This window comes from Arachis ipaensis, chromosome B9 (assembly GCF_059453495.1).
Source record: "Arachis ipaensis isolate K30076 ecotype BB chromosome B9, ASM5945349v1, whole genome shotgun sequence".
Taxonomy (NCBI): Eukaryota; Viridiplantae; Streptophyta; class Magnoliopsida; order Fabales; family Fabaceae; genus Arachis; species Arachis ipaensis.
This window is the reverse complement of record NC_142444.1, coordinates 79,864,221-79,870,220: the sequence shown is the minus strand read 5'-3', so window position 1 is coordinate 79,870,220 and position 6,000 is coordinate 79,864,221. Positions and strand designations below refer to the sequence as shown.

At 39.9% G+C, this 6,000-nt stretch overlaps 1 non-coding gene across 1 annotated transcript; it reads right to left on the bottom strand.

Annotated features, from left to right (window-relative positions):
* Window positions 1–1,007: 1,007 nt before the first annotated feature.
* On the bottom strand, window positions 1,008–1,111 carry LOC148545142 (small nucleolar RNA R71). Its single transcript, XR_015901507.1, has one exon. It is a non-coding gene; the product is annotated as a small nucleolar RNA R71 (small nucleolar RNA).
* Window positions 1,112–6,000: the final 4,889 nt, after the last annotated feature.

Below are 6,000 nucleotides of genomic sequence, written 5' to 3'. Positions count from 1 at the left end.
TTCAATTAACTACTTGACTTTTTGGTTTATTTTTAAAAGTTTTCTATTTCAATCATATCTTTTTCAAAACCACCTAACTATTTCTCTCTCTCTAATTTTCGAAAATCACTAACACTTTTTCAAAATTCTTTTTAATTAACTAATTGTTTCAAATTTTAATTTTAATTTTATTTCTCTTTTTTATTTTTGAATTCTAACTACATTTTAAAATAAAAACAAAAATATTTTTCCTTTTAGTTTAAATTAAATTTGAATTTTCTCCCCCCCTCCTCTCTCATCTCCTTCTATTTACTTATTTATCTACTAACGCTTCTCTTCTACTCATAATTCAAACCCCATCTTCTTCTCTGTGTTCGAGTTTTTCTCTTCTCCTCCTTCTATTCTTCTCCTCTTATACTCACCTAAGGAATCTCTATACTGTGACATAGAGGATTCCATATTTTCTTTTCTGTTCTCTTCTTTTTCATATGAGCAGGAACAAGGATAAGAACATTCTTGTTGAAGCTGATCCTGAACCTGAAAGGACTCTGAAGAAGAAGCTAAGGGAAGCTAAAGCACAACTCTCTGGAGAGAACGTGACAGAAATTTTTGAAAAAGAAGGAGACATGGCCGAACCTAATAACAATGGTAGAAATTCAAGGAAGATGCTTGGTGACTTTATTGCACCCTCTTCCAAATTCTATGGAAGAAGCATCTCACTCCCTGCAATTGGAGCAAACAATTTTGAGCTTAAGCCTCAATTGGTTTCTCTAATGCAGCAGAATTGCAAGTTTCATGGACTTCCAATGGAAGATCCTCATCAGCTTTTAGCTGAATTCTTGCAAATCTATGACACTGTCAAGACCAATGGAGTTGATCCCGAGGTCTACAGGCTTATGTTTTTCCCTTTTGCTGTAAGAGACAGAGCTAGAACATGGTTGGATTCACAACCTAAGGATAGCCTGAACTCTTGGGATAAGCTGGTCAGTACTTTCCTGGCCAAATTCCTTCCACCTCAAAAGATGAGCAAGCTTAGAGTGGAAATCCAAACCTTCAGACAGAAGGAAGGAGAATCCCTCTATGAAGCTTGGGAAAGATACAAGCAACTGATCAAAAGGTGTCCTACTAACATGCTACCAGAATGGAGTATCATAAATATATTCTATGATGGTCTCTCTGAGTTGTAAAAAATGTCATTGGACCATTCTGTAGGAGGATCTCTTCATGTGAAAACCCCTGCAGAAGCTCAGGAACTCATTGAAATGGTTGCAAATAACCAGTACATGTACACCTCTGAGAGGAATCCTGTGAACAATGGGACGCCTCAGAAGAAGGGAGTTCTTGAAATTGATACTCTGAATGCCATATTAGCTCAGAACAAAATATTGACTCAGCAAGTCAACATGATTTCTCAGAGTCTGAATGGATTGCAAGCTGCATCCAACAGTACTAAAGAAGCATCTTCTGAAGAAGAAGCTTATGATCCTGAGAACCCTGCAATAGCAGAGGTGAATTACATAGGAGAACCCTATGAAAATACCTATAATCCTTCATGGAGAAATTATCCAAATTTCTCATGGAAGGACCAACAGAAGCCTCAACAAGGCTTCAATAATAATGGTGGAAGAAATAGGTTTAGCAATAGCAAGCCTTTTTCATCATCTTCTCAGCAACAGACAGAGAATTCTGAACAGAGCCATTCTGGCCTGGAAACCATAGTCTCTGATCTATCCAAGACCACACTATATTTTATGAATGAAACAAGGTCCTCCATTAGAAATTTGGAGGCACAAGTGGGTCAGCTGAGTAAGAAGATTACTGAAACTCCTCCCAGTACTCTCCCAAGCAATACAGAAGAAAATCCCAAGAGAGAGTGCAAGGCCATAACCTTACTTGGTGTGGCCGAATGCCCAGAGGAGGAGGAGGACGTGAATCCTAGTGAGGAAGACCTCATAGGACGCCCTTTGGACAGAAAGGAGTTTCCCTTTGAGGAACCAAAGGAATTTGAGGCTCATACAGAGACCATAGAGATTCCATTGAACTTCATTCTTCCATTCATGAGCTCTGATGAATATTCTTCCTCTGAAGAGGATGAAGACATCACTGAAGAGCAAGTTGCTAAATATCTAGGAGCAATCATGAAGCTGAATGCCAAGTTATTTGGTACTGAGACTTGAGAGGATGAACCCCCTTGTTTAACCAATGAACTGAATGCATTAATGAGGCAGACATTACCTCAAAAGAAACCGGATCCCAAAAAATTCTTCATACCTTGTACCATAGGCACTATGACCTTTGAGAATGCTCTATGTGACCTGGGGTCAGGGATAAACCTCATGCCCCTCTCTGTAATAGAGAAACTGGGAATCTTTGAGGTACAAGCTGCAAGAATCTTACTAGAGATGGCAGACAAATCTATGAAACTGGCTTATGGACTAGTAGAGGACGTGCTAGTGAAGGTTGAAAGCCTTTACATCCCTGCTGATTTCATAATCCTAGACACTGGGAAGGATGAGGATGAATCCATCATCCTTGGCAGACCTTTCCTGGCCACAGCAAAAACTGTGATTGATGTGGACAGAGGAAAGTTGGTCCTTCAGTTGAATGAGGACAACCTTGTATTTAAGACTCAAGGTTCTCTTTCTGTAACCATGAAGAGGAAGCATGAGAAGCTTCTCTGAGAACAGAGTCAAACAAAACCCCCACATTTAAACTATAAGTTTGGTGTTAGGAGGCCACATCCAAACTCTAAGTTTGGTGTTGAGGGGCCCCAAAATTGCTTTGATTTTCTGTGAGGCTCCATGAGAGCTCACTGTCAAGCTATTGACATTAAAGAAGCGCTTGTTGGGAGGCAACCCAATGTTATTTAATTATATCTATTTATTTTCCATTGCTATTTTATGTTTTCTTTAGGTTGATAATCATGTGAAGTCACAAAAACAACTGAAAAACAACATTAAAAATAGCTCACCCTGGAGGAAGAGCTTACTGGCATTTAAACGCTAGTAAGAAGCATCAAACTGCCGTTTAACGCCAGAAAGAAGCATCAAGCTGGCGTTAAACGCCAGAAACAAGCACCAGACTGGCGTTTAACGCCAGAACAGAGCATGGAATTGGCGTTTAACACCAAGAATGGGAGAAAAGATGGCGTTAAACGCCAAAAATAAGCAGCAAGCTGGCGTTTAACGCCAGACATGCATTCTAGGGGCGTTTTGCACGCCTAAATGGATATGTGGACCCCACAGGATCCCCACCTACCCCACCTCTTCTTATCTCCTCTTCACACCTTTTCATAACACTACTTCCCCCTTGGCTGAATACACTCTCCCACTCTATCTCCTCCATTTTCTTCTTCTTCTACTACTTTCTTTCTTCTTTTGCTCGAGGACGAGCAAACCTTTTAAGTTTGGTGTGGTAAAAGCATTGCTTTTTGTTTTTCCATAACCATTAATGGCACCTAAGGCCAGAGAAACCTCAAGAAAGAGGAAAGGGAAGGCAATTGCTTCCACCTCTATGTCATGGGAGATGGAGAGCTTCATCTCAAAGGTCTATCAAGACCACTTCGATGAAGTTGTGGCCAAGAAAAAGGTGATCCCTGAGGTCCCTTTTAAGCTCAAAAAGAGCGAGTATCCGGAGATCCAACAAGAGATTAGAAGAAGAGGATGGGAAGTACTCTCCAATCCTATATGTGTGGAAGGAGCTCAATGGAAAGTTGACTCAAGAGGTAACCCGGTTCGATTGAGAAGACCGGACCTTAAGCCTGTAGCTAGAGGATGGTTGGAGTTCATCTAACGCTTTAACATTCCTACTAGCAACCGTTCCGAAGTAACTGTGGATCGGGCCATCATGATCCATAGTATCATGATTGGGGAGGAAGTGGAAGTTCATGAGATTATACCTCAAGAACTCTACAAGGTGGCGGACAAGTCCTCCACTTTGGCAAGGTTAGCCTTTCCTCACCTCATTTGCCACCTCTGCAATTCGGCTGGGATTGACATAGAAAGAGATATCCTCATTGATGAGGACAAGCCCATCACTAATAAAAGGATGGATCAAACAAGAGATCATGGACCTCAACAAGAGCAAGAGGAAATTCCTCACCATGAAATCTCTAAGATGCCTCAAGGGATGCACTTTCCTCCATAAAACTATTGGGAGCAAATCAACACCTCCCTAGGAGAATTAAGTTCCAACATGAGACAACTAAGGATGGAACACCAAGAGCACTCCATCATTCTCCATGATAATAGAGAAGACCAAAAAGCTATGAGGGAGGAGCAAAAAAGACATGGAAGAGACATAGAGGAGCTTAAGAACACCATTGGTTCTTCAAGAGGAAGAAGATACCACCCTTACTAAGGTAGACCCGTTCCTTAATCTCCTTGTTCTTATTTTTCTGTTTTTTGGTTATTGAGCCTTATGTTTTATTTATGTTTGTGTCTTTACTAAATGATTACTAGTGTCTAAGTGTCTATGTCTTAAAGCTATGAATGTCCTATGAATCCATCACCTTTCTTAAATGAAAAATATTTTAATTACAGAAGAACAAAAAGTACATAAATTTCGAATTCATCCTTGAAATTAGTTCAATTATTTTGATGTGGTGGCAATACTTTTTGTTTTCTGAATGAATGTGATGAGCGGATAATTTATACGCTTTTTGGCATTGTTTTTACATAGTTTTTAGTATGATTTAGTTAGTTTTTAGTATATTTTTATTTGTTTTTAATTAAAATTCACATTTCTGGACTTTACTATGAGTTTGTGTGTTCTTCTATGATTTAAGGTATTTTCTGGCTGAAATTGAGGGACCTGAGCAAAAATCAGATTCAGAGGTTGAAGAAGGACTGCAGATGCTGTTAGATTCTGACCTCCCTGCACTCAAAGTAGATTTTCTGGAGATACAAAACACCAAATGGCGCGCTCTTAATTTCTTTGGAAAGTAGACATCCAGGGCTTTCCAGCAATATATAATAGTCCATACTTTGCCTGAGTTTAGATGACGCAAACTGGCGTTGAACGCCAGTTCCATGCTGCATTCTGGAGTTAAACGCCAGAAACAGGTTGCAAAGTGGAGTTAAATGCTAGAAACAGGTTACAAACTGGCGTTCAACTCTAAGAGAAGCCTCTACACGTGTAAAGCTCAATGCTCAGTCCAAGCACACATCAAGTGGGCCCCAGAAGTGGATTTCTGCATCATTTACTCAATTTTGTAAACCCTAGTAACTAGTTTAGTATAAATAGGACTTTTTACTATTGTATTTACATCTTTGGATTATCTTTTGATCCTTTGATCACATTTTGGGGGCTGGCCATTCGGCCATGCCTGGACCTTATCACTTATGTATTTTCAATGGTAGAGTTTCTACACTCCATAGATTAAGGTGTGGAGCTCTGTTGTTCCTCATGAATTAATACAAAGTACTATTGTTTTTCTATTCAATTCAAGCTTATTCCTATTCTAAGATATCGATTCGCACCCAAGAACATGATAAACGTGATGATTATGTGACGCTCATCATCATTCTCACCTATGAACACGTGCATGTCAAACACTTCCGTTCTACATGCAAACAAGCTAGAATGAGTATCTCTTAGATATCTAATACAGAAGACCGAGTCCGAGATATTATAATCTTCATGGTATAAGTTAGAACCCATGGATGGCCATTCTTCAGATCCGGAAAGTATAAACCTTGTCTGTGGTATTTCCAGTAGGATCTGGGAAGGGATGGCTGTGACGAGCTTCAAACTCGCGAGTGCTGGGCGTAGTGACAGACGCAAAAGGATAGTAAATCCTATTCCAGTATGATCGAGAACCGACAGATGATTAGCCATGCAGTGACAGCGCATTGGACCATTTTCACAGAGAGGATGGGATGTAGCCATTTACAACGGTGATGCCCTACATAAAGCTTGCCATGGAAGGAAGTAGGAATGATTGGATGAAGACAGCAGGAAAGTAGAGGTTCAAAGGAACGAAAGCATCTCTATGAATTATGTAATGACCCAATTTTCAGT